This window comes from Scyliorhinus torazame, chromosome 18 (assembly GCF_047496885.1).
Source record: "Scyliorhinus torazame isolate Kashiwa2021f chromosome 18, sScyTor2.1, whole genome shotgun sequence".
NCBI classification, from domain to species: domain Eukaryota; kingdom Metazoa; phylum Chordata; class Chondrichthyes; order Carcharhiniformes; family Scyliorhinidae; genus Scyliorhinus; species Scyliorhinus torazame.
The window spans coordinates 143,838,506-143,864,150 of NC_092724.1; positions in this window are offsets into that span (position 1 = coordinate 143,838,506).

A 25,645-nucleotide genomic window follows, 5' to 3' on the forward strand; every position below is an offset into this window, starting at 1 on the left:
TCCTTGGTGAAGGCATCCGAGAGAAAGCGTGTGTAGGAGAAGATCCCAAAGAGTTTGGAAACCCTCACGTGAAAGCCAGAATTCCAGTGAGACCAGTTGGCTTACAATGTGAAAAGAATCTGGAGGCGATGAGAAATCCACAGGAGTTGTATTGTGTGGCATCCGTCACTTGGTTTCGAGAGTGTGATGTGTCTGACCAAAGTTTGCCTTTTAGTTTATATGGACTGCGTACTTACTGAGAATATAAGATCAATTTTGCAACCCACGCAAACATGGGGAGAATGTGCAAACTCCACACGGACAGTGACCCAGAGCCGGGATCGAACCTGGGACCTCAGCGGCGTAAAGCAGCTATGCTAACCCACTGCGCCACCGTCCTGCCCTCGAAGACCTGACTTGTGCAGTAGTAACATCAGCTGAGATTGTAACAGTATTGACCTTGCACATTTAGAGTTTGGTCGCAGTGACTGTTTCAATACTGAATTTTGCTTTGTACCAAATGGACCACTGACGTTGTAAAGGTACAAATACGTGTCTTCTCATTCTTTGCTGCCCAATGATACCGTCAGATATCCGCTCTCTTTGGCCATAAGGGACATGCAGAATCATAAAGCATTAGTTTGCCTACTCCCTTTTGTTTTATCGAGTTTTGACAATGCAGTCAAAGCTTGTACCAGGCCACAAATAAAGCAGCTTTCTGCAGTAAGCTTCAAATTCATAATGATATTTTATCTCGCTGACTCCCGCTAACTAAGTAGCTACTCAGGGTGTAGGATCCCAACTTGGGAGTTGTGACCATTGGACTGTCTTCCTGCTCTAAGCCTAAAAATCTAAATGTAAAAATCTCAAACAAGTGTAAAATCTTCCACAATTATCCACTTCTATTGTCCAGCCCGCTAAACATAGGCAGCCCACGGGCAAAATATTGCCAAGAGTCAGTGTCCGAATTGGGGGGGTACAATTGAAGCTTTTGCTGAGCGTTATTTTTTGATCGAATTACTGAAGAACTGAATAATTGAGCTGCGTCGCAAAGATTTACAAATGAGTATTCTTATCATTGATTTATAGAAAACGGGATCCAAGCATAACATTACTTGGCAAACTCAGTCATCATATGTTTTAACAGGATTCAACTGTGTTATATAATACACAAAGTTTCTAATGTGGTTATAGTGCTTCCTCCAGCAGCTTCTATGCTGGAATTGGGACAGCGAGCAGTTGCCTCCCATGCTAATCTCGTCAAAAGACCCCAGCCCAGCAGAGAACGCGCTACAGACTGCATGATAGCCACTAGCTTTGAAGTTCAAATGTGCTCCCAAAATGCAGGAAGCTGCCGTCAGACCTGCAGGACAGTCAGTTAGAACGTGTAAAATGCTAATCGATGTACTAATGCAAGTCACGTCCTGGAAACTTGCCTGGTTTCATCTCGCAGATTGGTTCTTTTAAGCTCAGTTTTTCCACCAATGTCCTTGCATCATGATGCATGCAAAGTAGCAAATTACCTGGGCTTGGATTTTAAGGCCTCATCGTGGCAAGACCCTCTGCGGGAGATTCGGCAGCCCAGCTAAAAGTTAATTGACATTCGGCGGGTCCGGACAATCCCAGCGATTGTCTGGAAAATCCCACCCCTGCGACCCCATTTCCACCTGGAACCGTAAAATCGCCGTTCCCACTTTAGCGTATCAATCATGGAGTGTCATGCCATCTCTTGATATACACCATAAATGTTTCAAATATGCAATTCAGCGCGGGTTCAATTCCTGTACTGGCCTCCCCGAAAAGGCGCCGGAATGTGGCGACTAGGGGCTTTTCACAGTAACTTCATTGAAGCCTACTTGTGACGATAAACAATTATTATTATTTTTATTATTAATGCGTAAAACAGTCACCATGGTGACCATTAGATCAGACCTGCAAAACTTTGTCACAAAATATTCAAGCAGGAGTTGACCTCCACCATCCTGCCTGAAATAGGACGAAATCACAGTCGGTAGGTGAGACCTACAACACCACCACATCACCCCAACTAGGATTTCCCACTAGTACCACTGCTGTCTGCTCCCTGGAGGTGGGAGGTGACGTGACCCCCACGAAACAGCTTTTCCAGGGCCAGGTTTGCAGCTATGTACTGAGCATGCCTAATAGTGGCTTCACCTTAGAACATAGAACAATACAGCGCAGTACAGGCCCTTCGGCCCACGATGTTGCACTGAAACAAAAGCCATCTAACCTACACTATGCCATTATCATCCATATGTTTATCCAATAAACTTTTAAATGCCCTCAATGTTGGCGAGTTCACTACTGTAGCAGGTAGGGCATTCCACGGCCTCACTACTCTTTGCGTAAAGAACCTACCTCTGACCTCTGTCCTATATCTATTACCCCTCAGTTTAAAGTTATGTCCCCTCGTGCCAGCCATATCCATCCGCGGGAGAAGGCTCTCACTGTCCACCCTATCTAACCCCCTGATCATTTTGTATGCCTCTATTAAGTCTCCTCTTAACCTTCTTCTCTCCAACGAAAACAACCTCAAGTCCATCAGCCTTTCCTCATAAGATTTTCCCTCCATACCAGGCAACATCCTGGTAAATCTCCTCTGCACCCGCTCCAAAGCCTCCACGTCCTTCCTATAATGCGGTGACCAGAACTGTACGCAATACTCCAAATGCGGCCGTACCAGAGTTCTGTACAGCTGCAACATGACCTCCCGACTCCGGAACTCAATCCCTCTACCAATAAAGGCCAACACTCCATAGGCCTTCTTCACAACCCTATCAACCCCTGGGTGGCAACTTTCAGGGATCTATGTACATGGACACCTAGATCCCTCTGCTCATCCACACTTTCAAGAACTTTACCATTAGCCAAATATTCCGCATTCCTGTTATTCCTTCCAAAGTGAATCACCTCACACTTCTCTACATTAAACTCCATTTGCCACCTCTCAGCCCAGCTCTGCAGCTTATCTATATCCCTCTGTAACCTGCTACATCCTTCCACACTATCGACAACACCACCGACTTTAGTATCGTCTGCAAATTTACTCACCCACCCTTCTGCGCCTTCCTCCAGGTCATTGATAAAAATGACAAACAGCAACGGCCCCAGAACAGATCCTTGTGGTACTCCACTTGTGACTGTACTCCATTCTGAACATTTCCCATCAACCACCACCCTCTGTCTTCTTTCAGCTAGCCAATTTCTGATCCACATCTCTAAATCACCCTCAATCCCCAGCCTCCGTATTTTTTGCAATAGCCTACCGTGGGGAACCTTATCAAACGCTTTGCTGAAATCCATATACACCACATCAACTGCTCTACCCTCGTCTACCTGTTCAGTCACCTTCTCAAAGAACTCAATAAGGTTTGTGAGGCATGACCTACCCTTCACAAAGCCATGCTGACTATCCCTGATCATATTCCTCTGCCTGAGGCTCTTACCTGCTGAATGTCTCACTCTTCGCCGAGGGCTTCCGTAGATTCCTTTTCCCTAATCTTCAAGGCTTTTATACCACTTTAAAACTCTTTTTTTGCCTCTCCTTGTAAAAGGTTATGGTATTATGTGATATGGGGCAAAGACAATATTTATGAAATTAAGTCACAGATCAGCCATGATCTCGTTAAGTGGTGTAACAGACTCAAGAAGCTTTGTCCGCGAGGTTTTGCGCTGTTCCATGTTCCGTGGCAGCTCCTCACTGACGTTGTTGAGTCCAGGAATCCTGCCATGCCTATGAGCCCCAAGTCAGGTAAATGATTTAGGATCAGAGCAAGTACAGTTAGGGTGGCAGAAATGACCAAGAGAAATTCACCCTCCCCTATTAGTTTTATAAAGCAGGTTTAAAATGACACCGGTGTGCTAACATGATGATCAACACACATGAAAGTGGCTGGTAAAAGCTTTGAAACATTGTATATTGATTAGGGCGAACGATTCTGATCTGGTTTAGAATCCAGTTCATTTTCATGAATGTGGCAATCTCCCTTTAAAGACACAAACACTGCCTCAAAGTCCGTGTGACTCTTGAATAAATTGCTTGAACTTTGCTCTAATAATATGACATCATTTGGACTCCTTTACACAGTATACTGAATACTCTGTGTACTCGTGAATGTCAATCATCTTGCCTGCAGCTCATAGCACCCAAGTAGCATTGGGGTGCAATTTAACGAAATAAAAGAGTCCCGTTTTGGACGCGAATGGCGGGGTCTTTCTCAGAACCTGCAGTGCCGAGAACGACCCGCTATCAAACGGGACTTTGTTTTTTGGGGGAGGCGTCTTCTGGAAACGTCCTCCGAGGTCACACTTACCTCACTTTCTGCATTGACAAGCTCAGTTCGTCAGTGCAGGACAAGATCGGGGCTCCATTTTTAAATGCCGACCCAATCTATCGACCCCTCCCCCACCACGGCTTCCCGACTCCCCAACTTATTGATTAGGGGATCCTCGAGCAACCCCTCACCCCACCTCATAAGAGAAGGGCACCCGTGGGCTCGATCCCCAGCACAGGCAACCTGGCATCCAAGTACTTTGGCATTGCCAGCCTGACACCCTGGCAGTGTCTGCCAGCTTGGCAGTGCCACCAGGGCACCCTGGAAGTGCCAAGTGGCACTGCCAGGTAGTCCAGGTGGAAGTGCCAAGGTGCAAGACTGGCAGTGCCAAGGTGCCTGGGTGACATTGGGGTTGCCAGGGTGTCACCCTGCTCAGAGACCGACCACCCGGGAGCCTTCGATTGCCTGGGAGATCCCCCCCCCTCCCCAGTGCCTTTAAGGCTGGTCCACGTTTGTGGAAACTAGTGCTAAACGGTGCCACAGCGAGTTATGCCAGGCACAGGTGTTCGATCCCGGGCCTCGGAATACTCTGTCTTTAAGTGAAGCTAACTGTTATCTGGATCCCACCCAATGAGGGCGCGATCCAGATCGCGAGATCTCGTTAGATCTCACAAGGTGTCCCGAGGTTTGTAAATCTCGCGAGAGGTGTCTCATGGCCTTGTCGCGTCACCGAATTGGGTGTGAAGAGGCCGTTTGATCGTGCCCTTGATAAAGATGGAATGGTCACTCTGAGTGGAATTTAATCACCTTCGCCCTCCAGGTGAGTTTAATGGTGGAGGGGCATTTAGTCAGGCGGCAGAGTGGCAGGTGGGGTCTCCGATGCCTACCTGTCTCTGCCCTGATTAAATCCGGGCAGGTAGGCTCGTGAATTGGCTTCTCACCCTGATGCTCATTGAAGCCCTTGGGTGTAATTGCACGGTAGCACAGTGGTTAGCTCTATGCCTCACAGCGCCCGGGTCCCAGGTTCAATTCCCAGCTTGGATCACTGTCTGTGGGGAGTCTGCACCTTCTCCCTGTGTCTGCGTGGGTTTTCTCCCACAAGTCCTGAAAGACGTGCTTTTCGAGGGACCCAGCATGAGGAAGTCTGGAGGAACACCTGCTGAAAGTCACCCACCTGCCTTTACTTCCAAATACTGTCCCCCCAGCCAACAACCCTCCCCCCCATGGCGCTCACACTGCTCTCACTCACCAGTGCTCTGGGTCCCTCATTGATGCTGAGCCTCTGGTGGGTGCATTGCCGGAAGCGATCACCAATCGTGCCCACCCAGGTGATACTGGCAGCGGTGAGGAGCTGCCAGTCTCTGATGGGCTGCCAGCTCTCAGGTTGTGAAATTTCTGCCCCCTGGGGCCCTTGATCCCGGTGACGTCCCGCCTCTAGCCACTTAACAGCCTGACTGCCAATTAATATGGCGGGCCTTCCCCAAAGGAGGTGGCACAGGGCCCTCACCAGCTGGCATAACTCCGGTCACGTGGATTAAATTCTACCTTATGTGTGTACTTTATTTCTGTTTCAAGAATGTACTGAACCTGTACAACAGCAAAGATATAATCTGCCCTGATTCGAGAGGGCAAACGCAAGCCACATATATGTGGTTAAGTATGCGGTTTGGATAATTGTTTAACAATCGTAAATCTACTCTGTCATCTCAGTGTAAATTTGAGCAGGCAGCAAGTATTCATCATCTCTGCATAGTTTTAAAGATGTCGTTCCATTTAAATTTACTTTTCCTGTTTATTCTGTAAAAATCAGAACGAAAATGCGCTCAGCAATATTTCTATAGACGTGTTGAGTAGTTTGTATCAACTGCGTGTCAATGTCTATACACAATTTAATAACCTACCTGAAGTAAATGCACATTTATTTATTTTTTGTTTGTCAGAATTATGAATTGAATTTAAAGAAATGAGTTGTATCCGAATGCAGTGATGAGGATGTTTGAAGTTTGTGCCTGTCAGTCAGTTCTCCTCGGTCAGCAATGCTCAAACACCCGGGGTTGGGCCTCTGCCTGGATTACCACATGTTCTCATTTTCTCATTTCCACATAAACCAAACTTGCCTTGGTCAAATGTACCTGCCGTAGGCTGATCACAGAGCAATATAACAGAGGGATAAATCAGTCATATTCTCCTACTCTCTGGAATATTGTGGAATTGCTGGGATGAAAGTTGGGAAGGGAATTGTTTGTCACAGGGCACCCTTTCATTGGTTATATTTTAAGTTATCAATGTTTAATTCCTCCGTTGCCTGTATAACTGAGGAATAACGATCCCCCTCGGTGCTTGTGGAGCATCTTTCATATACATTTAGATAAATGATCTTTATGGTAATTTTATTATTATTCAAGATTGAAATATGATAGTAATGAACTTTTTCATTTAGACTAACATTAGAATAAACCTCCCATTCAGGAAAGTGCTTCAACATTTAAAGTTATGCTAGCACGGTTGCTTCACAGCGCCAGGGACTCAGGTTCGATTCCCGGCTTGGGTCACTGTCTGTGCGGAGTCTGCACGTTCTCCCTGGGTCTGCGTGGGTTTTCTCCGGGCGCTGCGGTTTCCTCCCACAAATCCCGAAAGACGTCCTTGTTAGGAGAATTGGGCATTCTGAATTCTCCCTCCATGTACCCAGAACAGGCACCGGAATGTGGCGACGAGGGGATTTTCACAGTAACTTCATTGCAGTGTTAATGTCAGCCTACTTGTGATACTAATAAAGATTATTATTATTACTACTAATTTGTCCTGTCCACTTTTTAGTGGAGAACAGATAAACTGTTCCTATTCCATTTGAATACATCTCCCTTGTCACTTAGTCAGGAGTCAGCACTGTAAGATGTCAATGCCTGCATGATCTCTCATTAATAGGACAATTACAGTCAAGCTTATTTAATGCAGATGAACCTTTAGTAAAACCATGGTGGGTCAAACTGACCCACTGAGGTTTATTTCATTTTCTGTCAGCAGGAACATGGAATTTAACCTAACTGACTACAGATTGAACACAAAATGTTAAATGAACAGTGAAGAGCCAACTGTTAACACGCACCTGGATGTTCTTACAAATAGTAAGGGGCATTATTAAACGTGCTTAATCCAGGCACCACGGTGGCGCAGTGGTTAGCACTGCAGCCTCACGGCGCCCAGGTCCCAGGTTCGATCCCGGCTCTGGGTCACTGTCCGTGTGGAGTTTGCACATTCTCCCTGTGTTTGTGTGGGTTTCGCCCCCACAACCCAAAGATGTGCAGGCTAGGTGGATTGGCCACGCTAAATTGCCCCTTAATTGAAAAAAATGAATTGGGAACTCTACATTTTTTTTTTAAATGTGCTTAATCCACCCAGCTACCCCCATCTCCTCTCATCTAGATGGTGCAGACTAAAAAGGTTTTGCTTTTCAACAAAACTCAAGGGTTATAACTCAAACACATACCAAAGATTTACAAAACATTTGATATATAATTATGTATTATGAGGGCACCCCCATGAATATGGGAGAATTATAATTCACTACAGACATTAGTTGCTTAATACAGATCTCCACATCACTGGGACTGCCATGCGCTGCTGCTTAACTGGGTGCGGTTCCATTTATTCAATACTTTCTCCTGTCCTGGAATAAGTGTGCTTCAGTTGACCATAAACCTTTAAATCACACCTGTACTATCGTCCTGTGGTTAAAGCTTTGCAGCTCAATTGCCCAGCACTTGATGAACAATGAATGGGGAACTGTACACACTTGACACAAGTGGTCCTACAAGTACTTAGGGGATTAAAAAAGGTATTTGCACACAATTTAAGATCCCCAGTCATGACTTTTTGTGCAAAAAAGAATCATGACGCACACATACTCAGTGGGCTGAGCATATTGATACGATGAGAGACTTGAGAACCCAGTGCTGACTGCACAGGAGCAGACAAGAGATTGAGTGGAAGCGATCTAAATTATGGAAGGCTTTGAACTGGTATGAAGAGGACGGTTAGTTCCACTGGTTAGTGAATTGTAAACAAGGGGAAGTAACCTATGTTTGGGAATGGGAAAGACAAGTGAATAGTTTGAACATTGTTTGAAGATATGAGTATTTCTCACACAATTATTGCCTTTCCCTTTTCGTTCAAAACTGCCATAATCACTCCCGACTCAATAGTTCCATTACCAGCTGCTGTCTAATCCCTAACTTCCTTTTTACATCCTAAAGTCCTTGTTACGATCGCAGGGCTCATCCTCCCCGCCATTCTCTATTTAAATCTCTTTAGTCCATTCTAAGTTCTACCCATAGACTTTTTTCCAGTGGGATATTTGTGATTGTGACTGTGGCGTGTTATCTATCCCTGTTCTCCCTGAGTCTCTCCACTATATTCTGCATGGCTAATTATTCCATTCTTCTCCATTGCTCGCCTCTCTGTCCATCTCTTGAGACACTGCTTGACTCCACCGCGTAAAGGGGCCAATATATATCCTGAAACGATTTCTCCCACTGCTCCCGTATGTTCACTCCTGAACTACTGGCCACTTCCTGTCTCTCATTTGCACGTTGCCCTGCATCAATATTGGGCTGGATACTCCAGTCCTCCCAGCCGGCTGTTTCCCGGCAGCGCAGTTCGCTGGTGGCGGGATTCTCTGCTCCCGTCGCTGTCAATGGAATTTCCCATTGAAGACACCCCATGCCACTGGGAAAACTGCAGTTCAAGAAAGCAGCTCACCACCATCTTCTCAAGGGCATTTAGGGATGGGAGATGAATGCTGACCTTGCCAGAGCAGCCCACATCCCTTGAATGAAGAAACAATAAATGTCCAACGTCCTTTTGCTTGTCGGTTCCCACAGATCCTCAATGCGTTGAATTCTAAATTGTTTTTCTTTGTTAATTAACCCTCCACAGCCTCATCCTAGCCTACCTCTGTAACCCTATCCAATCCTATGTCCTGATTCATGCCTGCTAGTCTTCCAACAATACTGCCCTTCCTCGTACCATCTTGCTTCCAATGCTTTTCTTCGGCAGAACCTCAGGCATCACAACCCCACTTTCCAAAGGCCAGCCTAACCCTTCCACCTTGCTACTTCTCTACTCCGCTTCAAGGGATGGCTGGCGCTTATTCTAACCTCAGTTAGGCCTCATTTAGAATAATAGACCTGGTTATGGTCACCATATTGTAAAAAGGATATAGAGGGTGCAAGAAAGATTTCCGAGGATGATACCAGTACTGCGAGGTCACACCAATCAGGATGGACAAGCCGGGTCCTGAAAAGAAAGACTGAGGGATGACCTGTGAAAAATCTTTAAAATTATGGAAGGGTTTGATGGAATAGACACAGAGGGCGGGATTCTCTCAGCCCGGGGCCGGGTCGTAAAATCCCCGCGACCGGCGCGAATCGTGCCACGCCACCGCAGAGCGGAGAATCGGCGCCGGCGTGGTTGGCGCGGCACCGGTCGCGGATGGCCGAGCACCCGTCGCAAAAACAAAACCCGAGTCCCACCGGCGCCGTTCGCACCTGCTCTCAGCCGGCGGGACCTCAGCATGGAAGGGTCCGGGGCGGCCTATGGGGGAGGGGGGGGGTGGATGAGTGGGGGGCCCACCGATCGGCGGGCCGGCCTCTCTGCAGGGGACCTCCTTTCTTCGGCGCCAGCTCCTGTAGACCTGCGCCATGGTGCGTCGGGGCCGGCGCTGAGAAGCGAGCCACTGCGCGTGCGCGCGTTGGCGCCGGTGCCACTGCGCATGCGTGGACCCCGCAGCACTCACTTCACACCAGGATCAGCAGCTGGCGCGGCGTGGTCCGCTCCAGTGCCGTGCTGGCCCCTTGCAGAGGCCAGAATTGCTGATCCTGAGGCCGTGTTGACGCCGTCGAGAAACGCGATGGCATTTCCGACGGCGTCAACACTTAGCCTCAGGATCGCAGAATCCCGCCCAGAGTGAATGTTTCCACTTACGAGGAATAGCAATACTAGAAGCCATCAAGATAAGATAGTCACCAAGAAATCAAACCGGGAATTCAGAAGACGGTTCTCCATCCAGAAAGTGGTGAGAATGTGGAATTCACTACCACAGGAAATAATTGAGGCAGATTTTACAGCTGTGTGAACAGCTGGAAGATCTTGGCCACCACCTTGCCCACCATCTCTCACCAAAGTGATCGCGAACAATGCGATCTCGTGGACTTGTTTTGATTGTATAAAGGGGTGGGAGAGGGATTTTCCGAGGCAGGGCCTCGGGTGGGAATCTTGCCCTTTCCCCTATTGAGGCATTTACAGTGGCAGTATGCAGTGTACGACTAATCACTGCCTTGTCTTGTGGTAGGATATCTTTTTTTAAATAAGTTTAGAGTATCCAATTCATTTTTTTTCCAATTAAGGGGCAATTTAACATGGCCAATCCACCCACCCTGCATATCTTTGGGTTGTGGGGGTGAAACCCACGCAGACACGGGGCGAATGTGCAAACTCCACACAGACAGTGACCCAGAGACGGGATCGAACCCGGGACCTCGGCGCTGTGAGGCAGCAGTACTAAGGATATCTGGCATTGAGGCCTTGAATTTGGGCCTGCTTAAGGCGGAATAAATCATGTCACTGCACTTCTCTAACATCCTGGAAAACCAGGCCTTCATCTCATTGATAGATTATGGGCTGGATTTTACACTGTCTGGCCAGTATGTTTGAAGACTGGAGGCTTGTAAAATGCAGGGTGTGGCCTGCCCATCTCCAACCGGTCCTCCATTTTATTGGAGACGGTGGAGGCCCGTTTGCTCTTGGTCCTATTGAGGCCCTTAAGTGCCCAATTAATGGTCACTTAAGTGCCTAACGCCACGCTTGCTGTTATATTACCCATGCCCGGGGGAAACACAGGCTCAGAGGGTAGCCTAGCAGCTTTTACTGGGCAGGCTGGTGTCGAGTAAGTGCTGAGGGGTACTTCCTTTAGGAACACTTTCCTGTCCCCCATCGAAGGTCATACACCCAGCCACTCCCTCATCTCTAGGACCTGCCAGCCAGGCCCTGCTGATATCCTGGACGCTCCTTCAGTATGGTCTCATGACCTCTCAAGGACCCAGCAGTGACTACTGCTCAAACCTGGCAGGACTGGGACTACAGAGCTGCCTGGCAAAATGTTAAGTGGCTACGGCCAGCCGGCATTTTCATGGGTGAGCTCCCAACTATTCGGTGGGAACACAGCACCTCATAATATCTAGCCCAACATTACGTCTGATAGTGGCAAAGAGTTAAAGGAGTTTTGTGCTGCGTTTATGCCTGGTTTTCCAGGATGTTAGAGAAGTGCAGTGACATGATTAATACTGTGTTGTCTCATCAATCATGTTGACCTCAGGTTATTTGCTTGTTTTTTTTAAAAGGGGGAAACTTTATGCTGCTGCAATATCATATTTGCTGTTGCACCAGGAATATAATAATAATCTTTATTAGTGTCACAACTAGGCTTACATTAACACTGCAAAGAAGTTGCTGTGAAAATCCCCTAGTTGCCACACTCCGGCGGCTGTTCAGGTACACTGAGGGAGAATTCAGAATGTCCAATTCACCTAACAAGCACGTCGTTCGGGACTTGTGGGAGGAAACCGGAGCACCTGGAGGAAACCCACGCAGACACGGGGAGAACGTGCAGACTCCACATAAACAGTGACCCAAGCCAGGAATCAAACCTGGGTCCCTGGCGCTGTGAGGCAACAGTGCTAAACACTGTGCTACCGTGCCGCCCAATGAAGTGGGGCAAGGCCAGTAAAGTAGTGGGAGCCTTAACAGGAACCCTGTCATTGGGGAATTTTCCCAGCGATAGGTGGATATGAGTCAAGGTGTAATTCACTTCAAGGAGGCAGGCGGCCTATTTGCATAATTAAGCCCATGTTACGGGCCATTAATTGGGCCATTGACATATTACTGGCAGCAGAGCAGACCCTCGCCATGTAGGGAGGCCACCAGGTTCGTGGAGGCCACCAGGTTCGTGGAGGCCACCAGGTTCGTGGAGGCCATCTCCCCGAGGCAGCTTGGGGACCATTGATGGCAGAGGGGCCATATGGCACATAAAAGGGGCCATGGGCCGGAAAGCCAGCCACTGCGGGCCCAGCAATCCCCCTGGAGGGCGTCTCCCTCCATCCCAATGGGCCTTCCACTCTCAAGCATCACAAATTATTTTATTTAACTTCTCCCTTCCGTGGCCTCTCCGTCTCCTTCCTGCCTCAGCAGCGCCATGGGGAGAGGTGGAACTGTTGAAGCTTCGACTGGGGTGCTGTGTAGTCTGGCAATATCCAAGGCATGCCCAGAGTCCTTGAATGTACAGTGGGCCTGGAGGCGGCGAGTTAGGAGGCCGCTTCCGGGACAAATGCCGGTCGGTTCCTGCTGCTGTCAAGTGTGGGCTCAGGAGCTCCAATTGGCCCTTGCCTTGTACTGGAGCCTCTGGTAAAATTCTCTCACCAGCCACTCCATGCAGTTCCCGAACCCCTTTAAGTCTGCTTTGCAGTCCAGATTACACTTGCAAACATGGTATCAATTGTTATCTTTTTGCAATTCAGACTAAGTTTGTATTTTAAATAATAAAATAAAACGAGGGCTGATTAGGATCCCTGCAAACCGGTAAAGATCTTTGTTTGAAGTCCAAAAGGAGACAAATTGATATGAATACTCAAGAGTATTAACTGAAATCCCTGCCGATGCTATTAACAATCAACTGGTCAAAATAAACAGCCAAAGATAACAAACCAAGCACTTTCTAATGAACATGTTAATGCGAATAATAATGAAACTCCTGTTTCACTCAAAGGCAGTTCAGCTCTTGACGGGTTAACGGCAGACCAATTAAATCAACTAAAAGGGCCTTAAGATCTTGTCTGTGAGATGTTAGAGCTGTGAGATCTTAGCTTGGCTCCTGTGGTTCTCACAGTTAATCCTTGTTGTTACTGCCGAGCACAGGTGAAAGGTCAGGGTTTCTATGTTGTTGGTGGGGCTCTGGGGGCCTGTATTTAGTTCTTCAGAGAGACCATTCACATGCCTGCTCCCACACGTTAATTTGTTGTGGTCAGGGGCAGAAATGGCTTCTTTGTGCTGCTGCTGCGTAGAATAAACTCTGAGACAGAGCAGTACTGTTTGTTGTAATGGATGGCTTTTCCTGCAGTTGAATAATGTTTTGAGATATTTCTGTAGTGGTTAAGAAAACTATGTGCTTGTTTCGCCATCTGTGTAGTACTTCACAAGGACCATCTCGGCCCTTGTGGGAATTATTCATTCCAAAAGCTATAGACGGCACTTTAGATGTGATTTCTCTTTTTTTCGCCGTTATTAAAATAAAGGCAGACGGACGTTCAAAATAATTTGTACTTCATTTTTATCCTGACAAATGTTTTGAAATCACTCCAAGTAAAATAATTACAGCATTCCTTTAAAAGGAATTTTGTGTTCTTTGCTCGCGGTGATGAAGTGTATTTTTCACTTGCTGTGGTTATTTGCTCAAATTGTCGTTTGTTTCTCAGGCACATGAACAAAGATTTTGTAAGTTTATGACAAAAGGGCTGTGGTCACGGTGTTTTGATTCCCAGTGATTTTTGAGGGAGCATTGTGAGGTTTGCCCTCTTCTGATTCTGTACATTCCTGCCATCTCAAACATGAATATAGTGCCCCCCCTCCCCCTCCAAAAATTAAATATCCCGTATAGAAGTAGCAAGGTTCGCAGGTTCATTGGGCTCCGTTAGCTGATGCATGCCAGGTCATTGCATGTGTGCTAAAATTGACACGTCACCCAGAGCTGAAGAGGGTAATAATAATCCAGGGTTCCCATTCTTGATTACTTTCCCTGCTGGATTGTCCACGTGGATGAATGTCAGGTGAGAAAAAGATCAGGCTGAGCCCATATCGTCAAATAGTCTCCTGACACTCACTGTTGAGTGTTAGAAAGGAAGAGCGGCCATGGGGATAATATCAAACAGGAGCCACGGAGGCAACCACAACATGACTCTTTGCTGGATGGCAAGGAGGAGGGTGGGACAGGGTGAGCGGTTTGGTGGAGACATATAGCAATGTGCAAAAGTACAACTCGGAGATGGTTGAAACTGGAAGGAAAGACAGTTGTGAGAGCAGCCTTAGTATGCATTTATTAACAGGGGGATTGAGTTTAAGAGGCGTGAGGTTATTCTGCAACTGTACAAGACCTTGGTTAGACCACATTTGGAGTATTGTGTGCAGTTCTGGTTACCTCTTTATAGGAAGGATGTGGAAGCATTGGAAAGGGTGCAAAGGAGATTTACCAGGATGCTGCCAGGATTGGACGGTAGGTCTTATGAGGAAAGGTTGAGGGAGCTAGGGCTTTTCTCTTTGGAGCGAAGGAGGATGAGAGGCGACTTAACTGAGGTGCATAAGATGATCAGAGGGATAGGTAGAGTGGACGTTCAGCGACTTTTTCCTCGGGTGGATGTAGCTGTTACAAGGGGGCATAACTATAAGGTTCATGGTGGAAGATATAGGAGTGATGTCAGAGGCAGGTTCTTTACTCAGAGAGTGGTTGGGGCGTGGAACGCACTCCCAGCTATGGTAGTGGAGTCGGACACTTTAGGAACTTTCAAGCGGTTATTGGATAGGCATGTGGAGTGCACTAGAATGATTGGGAGTAGGTTGATTTGATCTTAGTTTCAGACTAGTTCGGCACAACATCGTGGGCCGAAGGGCCTGTACTGTGCTGTACAGTTCTATGTTCTATGTAGTGCATCAACATGGACAACGTCAAGGGGATAGGAGTATTGGCTGCCTATGAATGAGATGGGGAAGCTGGTAGAGTGCAGGGTCCAGGAGATGGCACGCCCGGGGGGGGGGGGGGTCAGTGAAAATTGTGGGAGCATCAAAGAAAATACCTGAGAAGAGACTGAAATGGTATAGTCGTATGTTGCAGAGAGAGAGAGAGAGAACATGTGATGAGGCGGACGACGGTGAAAGGGTGGCCAGGAAGAAAAAGCGGAAGACCGAAGACCAGACGGAAAGATGTGGTGATGAGAGACTTAAACACAAATGGGCTTGGATGAGGAATGGGTGACTGACAGGAGGAGTGGAAGAAGGATGATCAGCACTGTGACGGCCCCAGATAAAGTGGGGGAAGCTGAAAAAGAAGTAAACGGTAATTCCTTGGAAATTGTATGTGCATACCCTGACTTTTCATGTCAAAGTCAATGAATGATTAGCGTTAAAAACCACAGATTTTCCAAGGACAGAAATTAGGTGGCTCATTCACCATTCCCAATCCGGAAATATTGGAGCTTCTGTAAAAGAGTGCAATTATGCCCATTCTCTCCTTTAATGAACTAGATTCTACATTTCTCAATGGTCATGCTTTGTCCCTTGGATTTTTACAAAATTGGCATTGGGTTTTGTAATGAATGAAATGTCAGTCTGGCCTAAGCTGCGGCCCTGCATAGGTATTACATTAAGAACTCCAAAGCAACAAATTAGCTCCAAAATTAAGGATGTGAAGCGGAAAAATTGTAGCCTAAAATATAATGTTATTTTTGTCTTCAACTTTGTCCATCGAGGCCCAAAGTAGACCTAACGGGTAATTTCAACCCAACCTCCAAGGTAGAAATGAGTGAGATTAAAGTCAGCCACTCATTTTACCACTGCCTCTGATTTTACTCTGAATTGAGAGAGTACAATTGCCGGGGTGTAATCTGAGCACGCCCCAGTGGGTAGTTTAAAGTTCCTATTTCCGTAACTTCCTCCAACCCATCAATCCTCCCAAGATCTCTGCATTCCTCCAAACATGGTCTCTTGCACATCGCCCATTTTAACCACTTCACCATTGGTGGCTGCTGGAACACCCTCCCTCAACCTTTCTGTCTCCAACTACCTCCCCCTCTATGCGGCTTCTGAAAATCTACCTCTTTGACCAACCCTTGGTCATCTTCCCTAATATGGCCTTATGTGGCTCCAGCTGTGCGAAAGGGGTGGTAGTGGCATAGTGTTGTCACTGGACCAGTGATCCAGAGACCCAGGGTAATGCTCTGGGACCCGGGTTCGAATCCCATCATGATGGAATTAAGAGTCTAATGATGATCATGAAACCATTGTCGATTTTTGTAAAAATACATTGGTTCACGAACACCCTTCCGGGAAGGAAACCTGCCAGCCTTACCTGGTCTGGCCGACATGTGACTCCAGATCCACAGCAAAGTGGATGACTCTTAACTGCCCTCAGAAATGACCCGGCAAGACAGTTCAAGGGCATTGAGGGATGAGCAACTATTGCTGGCTCGGCCAGTATCCCATGAACAAATAAAAAAATTTGTTCGAAAATGTGCCACTGAAACACCTTGGGACTTTATAACTATGTCACGGTTGCTATAAAAATGTAGGTTGTTATTGAATCTGGGAGTCAGCCTGATGACCTTGTGTTGGGTGCTCAAGCAGTCAATATTGATTCCATTTTTTTTCCAAATGATGGATTACCTGCCCATTCCACACCTTTTCCAGTTATTATATCGCAGAGCCCTCTCTAAATGTATGATGATTTTATCATTCCTCATTCTTATCAGGCCTATTGAGGGGGAAACTCTGAAAGAGACGCTGAATGGCCACAGTAGGCGAGGGTCGCTGCATGCTGTTTGACAGGAACTGCATAAATTAATTAAGATTCACTTGCATTTTCTACTTCGTCTTGAACATTAAGATGTCACGAGAGTCGGCCGAGTGGTGATGGGGAAGCGTGTTCTTTCACCTCTGGGGTCCCCATTCAATCCCAGCCGGGTGGGTGGGCTGTCGGGAACTTGACCGAGTTTGGAATCCTTCCCTTCAGTGGCCACGTCGGACCAAACTGCTTATTGAGGTACAGGAAGGCTCCAGATATAACTCCGAGAGGTGGGAGAATCGGAAACACCAGCTGGGAAAGAAAAAAAAGCAACAAGTTTTGAACAGGGGGATTAAAAGGCAGCATCTGGTATGGAAATAGAGGAGGCATTGTTCCGTCGTGTTTTCAAATGCACTAACTATGAGATACGGATACCAAATGTAAAAATATAGCGTGTCCCTGAACCAATTCTAACGTGTCTATTGTGCTCACCCCACCCTCAGAATAAATAAACCTGATATTTTGGAGCTGCCCCTGTTCGCCTGGCCCTTAATTACCATGTCCCTGAAGTCGAAAGAAACTGAGTCCATTTGTGAGGTCCTGGTGAAGCATTATGGAGTCCCGACTTGGAGCCAATGGAAGATGTGTGATGTTGTTTCAAAAGTACTGCTGTTCAGCCATGTCTCACAGTCTGCAAATTCCTTACATTTCATTGAAGTGAGTCACAGACCTTCAGATCAGCCTCATATAAGCGACTAATAGTACTCCACATGGTTTACATTTATTTTCCTGGATTCCACTATACATAATGTGTGCAGTCACAAAACAATGAACCCTAATAGAGCTGTAACACTGGCTTTTCTTCATACGAGCTCTTGTAGTCTACAATACAAAGCAACCAGTGAAATACTTAGCCCATTTGGAAGGCCGTGATGTGCAGTAAAGCACTGTTTTAAAATGATGTTTTGTTTCCCACCTCTTTCCTTTTCGAGGTTCCTTGAGCCAAGCTCCACCTGTACGGCTGCCCCTGTTTCTCATGTTCTTCTGACCTTACAGTAGTACTGCACTGACAAATCATAAGATCTACCGTGACAAGGTGTGATGTTTGTACGTGCCAATATTCTCAACTCCGAGGGGCGGCACGGTGGCACAGTGGTTAGCACTGTTAATTCACAGCGCCAGGGACCTGGGTTCGATTCCCGGCTTGAGGCACTGTCTGTGCGGAGTCTGCACGTTCTCCCCCATGTCTGTGTGAGTTTCCTCCGGGTGCTCCGGTTTCCTCTCACAGTCCAAAGATGTGCGAGTTAGGTGGATTGGTCACGCTGAATTGCTTCGTAGTGTCCAAAGGTTAGGTGGGGTTGCTGGGTTATGGGGTTAGGGTGGAGGTATGGGCTTAGGTAGGGTGCTCTTTCAGGGACCGGTGTAGACTCGATGGGTCGAATGGCCTCCTTCTGCACTGTAAATTCTATGAGTTTACTGGAGCATGGGTTGCCTCCTCAGTTTTCCCCGGCTGATAATATTCTAAACCTCCGAACCAGGCGCTTGCGGAATCGAGCCTCACTGCGCACGAGCATCGATCTGGGTCTGATACTTCAACACTGCACTGAGGGAATACAGGCCATGAGTTGACCTCTTTTAGGGGAGACATTAAATACAGACTGGTTGCTCATTTGGAAGCCCGTTAAAAAGGAATCCCGTGGCCCTTTTGAAAGGGAACCGTCCTGATGCCCTGTGCAACATTCCCTCCCCAACGGAGCTGCCAAAAAAAAAGGATTTGTTCGCTGTTTATTATGGGATCTTGCTGTGCATAAATTGCCTGCCCCGATGATCAGTATTATTATGAGTGTGGTTGCTTGGTTGTGAAGCATTTTGGGGCAGGTTCTGTCTCCACTGTGCTGGTGTAGGGAGAAGTTTCACCTCAGCCTTTCTCATTGGGAACACGATCTGACACCCAAGTCACACTCTAATCTCACACACAGACCATACAAAAGGTTGATTTTATTACAGCCTGGAGGCAATACGTTTCAATTAATTTTCATGCGTTATACCTGGACAATCATTTTTATTTTCAAGTCCACTAAAACCTATTTACGGTACCTTTATATTGTCACTAAGGGATACTTACCATCTATTCTGATGGTATTTTTTCCTAACTGCATCCTGTAGGTTAACACTGTTTTATTCACCATATATATGTCAGAATGATAAACACTATTGGCCCTGAAATATTCTTTCAGCGAGCGCTAGTTTGAAATGTGAATAATGTTGAGGTCCACATGCTGAATCTTCATAAAACCTATGTTACATTTGTTTAACTGAATTTTATGACATGTTCCCCATGAGTAAACTGGTTAGGGTATGAAATATGCGATGGCCGAGCCATGTGGCTGTTGTTGCAAGAGTTCCTCAGGGCTGATGCCCAATCTTCAGCTACTTCACCGCAAAGGCCTTCCCCCTCATCTACGGTCACAAGTGTTGGTTCGCTGATGGATTGCAGAGTGTTTAGTTTCGTTTCCATTCCCTTAGATAATGAGATAGCTCATGAGCCACCAGCAGCAAGATGTGGGCAACTTGTAAGCTTGGACCTGTAAGTGGCAAATAACTTTCATGCCTCCCAAATGCCAGGCAGTGACCATCTCAACCTGTGCTTGACATTCAGCATTACTATTGTCAAGATGGCTGCATCAATTTCCAGGGGTGGTGGTGGGGAGGTCACCATTAACTATAATCTTAACTGGACCTGCCAGATGAGCAGCTTACCTCTTGACTCTCCAAACCTCCATTACCATTTACAAGGCACAAGTCAGTGGTTTGATGGAATGCCCTCCACTTGCCTGGATGGTTAAGCTTAAGAAGCTCGACACCATCCAGGGCAAAGCAGCCTGCTTGATTCACACATCTACTGTCATAAAGACTCACTCCAGTCACAATCAGTGTACACGTATCCACAAATATTGCATTAGCTGATATCACTCCTGGATTTTTCTCATACAAATCCTGTTGAAGAGTTTGATACCAAGTCCGATGTCAGAGGAGTTATTTTTATTTCATCCTGCGTCGAGGGGAACGAAGCAGGACGGCATCTTAAACTTTAAAAACTTTCAGACGTTGGAAGGATTTGCGGGTCCCAAACCCAATTAAGTGGTTGCCTTCCCATTTGCTGTCACCTTAAGGAGGTCAGGCAGGTTTCCAAGGTAACAGGCCCAATCAGAGAGCCCACAGCTCTGGCCGTCCACCAACCTCATCAGGGAAGGCGCTGAGGTGGATAAGGGACCATGAGGGCACCTCAAAATATAGACGCTCTCGGAAGCCAGCTGAAACTTTACAGTTAAATAATGGCAATGCAGTCCAGGCCGTCAGTATGGAGGACCGAGCCCTGCACAGGGCTGTTAGTGCCTGTGGCTGCAGCCCTTTCAACCAAACGGCTTTATGATTGGTGGAGTGAGATAAGACGATGATAATTTGCCACGAGGAATCCGCCTCCAGTTTGCTGCCGGACTCCAGCCACAATGGGAGAGGCCCTGACGACGCTGGGAAAACGGCAGTTGATTTTGAAAATGGCTCCTAAGGATTGGATTGGATTTGTTTATTGTCACGTGTACCGAGGTACAGTGAAAAGTATTTTTCTGCCAGCAGCTCAACAGATCATTAAGTACATTGGAAGAAAAGGGAAGAAAAGAAAATACATAATAGGGCAACACAAGGTACACAATGTAAATACATAGGGCGGGATTCTCCGACCCCCCCGTCGGGTCGGAGAATCGCCGGGGGGGGGGGGGCGACGTGAATCCCGCCCCGCCTCTCCGCCGCCGTTTATTTGGCGGGGGCGGGGATCGCGCCGCGCCGGTCGGGGGCCGTTGGCAGTGGGGCCCCCCCGGCGATTCTCCGGTTCCCGATGGGCCGAGCGGCCGCCCGTTTTCGGTCAGTACCTCCGGCGTGGATGAGACCAGGTCTGTACCGGCGGGACCTGGCTCTGAGGGTGGTTTGCGGAGTCCTCGGGGGTGCACGGGGGACCCGGCCCCGGGGGGGGGGCATGGTGGCCTGGCCCGCTGTCGGGGCCCTTCGATCTGCGGGCGGGCCTGAGCCGTGGGGGCACTCTTTCCCTCCGCGCCGGCCTGTGTAAAGCTCCGCCATGGCCGGCGTGGAGAAGAAACCCCCTGCGCATGCGCAGGAAACATGCCAGCAGTTCTGGGAACACGCTGGCGCTCCTGCGCATGCGCCAACTCGCGCTGGCCGGCGGAGGCCCTTCGGTGCCGGTTGGCGCGGCGCCAACCACTCCAGCGCCGGCCTAGCCCCCAGAAGTGCGGAAGATTCCCCAACTTCCGAGCGGCCCAACGCCGGAGTGGTTCACGCCACTCTTTGGCGCCGGTACGGCCGCCCGCCAGTTGGGGGAAAATCGCAGCCATAAACACCGGCATCGGATGAAGCATACAGGGTGTAGTGTTAATGAGGTCAGTCCATAAGAGGGTCATTTAGGAGTCTGGTGACAGTGGGGAAGAAGCTGTTTTTGAGTCTGTTCGTCCGTGTTCTCAGACTTCTGTATCTCCTGCCCGATGGAAGAAGTTGGAAGAGTGAGTAAGCCGGGTGGGTGGGGTCTTTGATTATGCTGCCTGCTTTCCCCAGGTAGCGGGAGGTGTAGATGGAGTCAATGGATGGGAGGCAGGTTTGTGTGATGGACTGGGCGGTGTTCACGACTCTCTGAAGTTTCTTGCATTCCTGGGCCGAGCAGTTGCCATACCAGGCTGTGATGCAGCCCGATAGGATGCTTTCTATGGTGCATCTGTAAAAGCTGGTAAGGGTTAACGTGGACATGCCAAATTTCCTTAGTTTCCTGAGGAAGTATAGGCGCTGTTGTGCTTTCTTGGTGGTAGCGTCGACGTGGGTGGACCAGAACAGATTTTTGGAGGAGTGCACCCCTCGGAATTTGAAACTGCACATTGAAGCGGGACCTTAATCGGCCTTGCTGGCTGCTTGTCTCCATGAAGCGGTTTTCTGCAGCCATGGGAATGTCACCCATTATGAAGTCAACCGGACACAAAACTTTCAACAATTCCCAACTCTCCTCAGCCCCCTCCCAAACCGTGAGGTCGGTAAGATTCCGGCAGTGCCGACCACTTCACCGTCAAGCAAGATGGACAGCATAAAACATCACAGTTACTACTGTTATATTACCACGACTGGTAATATGTTGTCTTCTTTGTCTTTTCCAGAATGACCCGATGTAGTGTTGGCAAAGAATATACCAATCAGAAGATTGGAAAAAGGCAGCACGGTGGTGCAGTGGATAGCACTGCTGTTTCACAGCGCCGATGTCCCAGGTTCGATCCCGGCTCTGGGTCACTGTCTGTGTGGAGTTTGCACATTCTCCCCATGTTTGCGTGGGTTTCGCGCCCACAACCGAAAGATGTGCAGGTTAAGTGGATTGGACACGTTAAATTGCCCCTTAATTGGAAAAATTGAATTGGGTACTCTAAATTTCTTTAAAAAAAGAAGATTGAAACAAAATCAATTTATTATTACACTCCTAATTAATTGAAGTTTGCACACTCTACTGAGTTATAGATGATAACAAATGATATTGAATCTGAACTGCAGTATTCAATATTCTATCTGACGACTAACTACTACTAACTACACTATGACTTGACCTCGTGCTAGACATGTCTAATCAACTTTCACTCTGCTCTCTCCATGTTCTCTTCAGCATCTCCCAGAATTCCTTTAGAGGCTGTCTTAAATACAGTGAATCAGTAACGCCTTCTAGTGTTTGATAGACGCATGGATGTAATTATTAACCCTTGACTATCCTGACTATAAACATATCATTACAGCTGCAACCTCTCATTGCGCTGCTGTGGCGTTGTATCGCTTGGATCCCAGCAGTTTACTGAACCAATCACATCGCTCCCGCATACCTCACGTTTTCAATAAAATCGACATTTTAAAAACAGGACTGGAAAAATATGTGCAAACAAATTTCTTCAGTTACCTTGAATATGCCTTGAATAAAACTTAATAGTAACCTGAATTAAATATAATCTTCACAGTTGCGCTTGAACACAAAAATCACATTGACTTCTTCTCTTTCACATGTGTTAAAGGCTCAGAAACACTAGTTATGAAGGAGATATGTTGGTGTTTGGCACCTATACCTGGCGTTCACAGGTGAGAGCTTCTGTTTGTTTTATGGAAAATAGGGAACCTTGCATTGCTGGAGGCATTTTAATAAACTCTGGCAGCAGTAATCATCAATCATCAGCTTACCTGTGCATTTATGTAGTGTCTTTCACATTCTCCAGGTGCCCCAAAGTGTCTCACAACTAATAGGATACTTTTTGAAGTGTAGGTACCAATGTAATGTAGGGAAATGCAATGGGCACTTTATGCACAGCAAGATCTCACAAAGAGCAAAGCTAAATGACATGGTGACGTTGGTTGAGAATTATATTATTGTCTGTACACTGGAGGAACTCCCCTGGACCAGTCGGAGGCAGTCTTTTATGTCTATCTGAAAGAACAAATGGTCCTTCAGTTTAATATTTCTGATTGAATGTACAGGTCATATCTGCTGCCTCTGACTCCAGCCATGCTTGCCCTGTTGAAGCTGTTTTGATGACGTGCGAGCATTGTCCTTCATTCAGACAGCGTTGCTGGCCACTTTTCCAGAATAACAGAGTTTTCAGAAGACCATAGGGAAGATTTCCCACTACAGTGTGCTAGAGTTCATGCAAGCAGTTGGTGTTGGGGATGGTTGGAGTGGTTGAGGGGGAGGTGAGGTGAGGTGGTGTGGGGGCAGGGGGAAATGTCTGAAAGTTTGTGGGCATGTTAATCCCCCTGACGGTGGCCTAGGAGCACGTCGCCTCATGTTTTCCAGCCAGGTTGTAATGGAAGCTCAAGCTATATGTATCCCATTCAGAGTTTGTGAACCATGAACATGGTCGCATGGCTGTCCTCCCCCACTGGCAGGCTCTTTGACAAGGGCACATTTAGTAACGGTGTGTTTCAAGACTACCTTAGCAATGGTTCGGTGTTCGTTTAGTACTTTTTGTTTTGCCGTTTTGTACCATGGCCGGAATTTACCGTATGGGAGATTATGTTCTCCTGCCGGAGCTGAATTGCACCTGATTTGCGCTCCCAAACGTGATTCCCAATCGTTCGCCATGCAAATTTATGCATGCCAAGGATTGCGAGAGATTCCTGAGGGAATCCCGCCACCGGCCACCATTTTGAGCGGGCGGCCCGATAGCGAGGTCTTGCAGCTTACACCCCCCCTCCCCCCCCCCCCCCACCGCAACAGAATACAGCCCCCGATCCCCAGATTTTCTGAGTCTGCCCCCCTACCCCCAAGTACAGGAGTGACCCCTCCCCCCCCCCCCCCCCCCCCCACAGAGACCCCCTAAATAAGGAGACACCCCCAATTCTTGCATTGTGTGTGGGGGGGGGGGGGGGGGGAGTGTGGACCTCCGATGGACTTTGGGGGAAACTCCCTTCAGGAGTTACCCCCTTGACCCACCGTGAGGTCCACCACATCAGGACAACGCTTGTCCATACCTGTAGTAATTCTCGCCCACCTGACTCCCGGCCCAGAGAATCACATGGGCCCGGAGAATATGGTGCCTGGCCCGCTAAGATGGATGCAAATAGGTGATGAAGTCCCATTTGCATTCTTCCTGCTGGCGCGCGGGCGCGAATCTCCATGCCAGCGGGATGGGGGGTGGGGCCAGAGCATGAGAAACGGGTCAAACCTGTTTTCTCCCCGATGCTTGATTCTCCGCTTCACTGGGAACTCCGCTACCAGCGGTGTGAGGCAGAGAATTTAGCCCATGTTTTATACTGATTTAATTTATTGTTTGAACTGAAGTTTATATCATAGAAGGGTTCTGTGACAAAGAAGACCTTTCAGAGTGCAGCTCAATACGTTGCATTTAATGTTTGACGGCTCCAACGAAAAGTAATTTACAAGTAATTGTCTCTCTTGCAATATCTAGGTAGTTTTTGCATGTGACACAGGTTGGAATGTCACACCGATCACTCATTTGTTTATTTGTAATTCGCCTATGGTCAGCTGTTAAGTTACATATTTATTACCTTGATAATAACTGAGGTAAGCAATGAAATTCTCATTCTTGTCCATGCGGGCGGCACAGTGGCGCAGTGGTTAGCACTGCTTCCTCACACCGTCGAGGACCCGGGTTCGATACCGGTTCCGGGTCACGGTCCGTGTGGAGTTTGCACATTCTCCCTGTGTCTGTGTGGGTCTCACCCCCACAACCCAAAGATGTGCAGGGTTGGTGGATTGGCCACGCTAAATTGCCCCATATTTGGAAAAGAATTGGGTACTTTAAATTGAAAAATAAATTGCTGTCCATGAGTGCAGCTTGCTCATTAATTATCTGGCTACCAAACATCCCACTCGCTCCTTGTAGTTCACTTCAAACTAGCTTTTATACTTTGGAAATTACTATTTTTTCACAAGCATCGCACTCATTTTTAGTGGAAATTAGTTTTCATTTAGCTTATTTTATGACATATAAACCCTGTTGCAATCTCCAAACAGTCAATGCTCGTTCTACTGATAGTTTTAGGATGAGAGGCAGTGATGTTCACCACATTCTGTCCCCTGGGGCTACAGAAATGGTTCTGGAACTCCAGAAGGTTCACAACACTGTCATGTTTTTGGATCATGTGCAAAAATGCTGACTACAGCCTGCAAACGAGTGAATCATCACAATTTATTGCGCATCCAAAGGAGAGGAAACAGTATTCTGGGTCC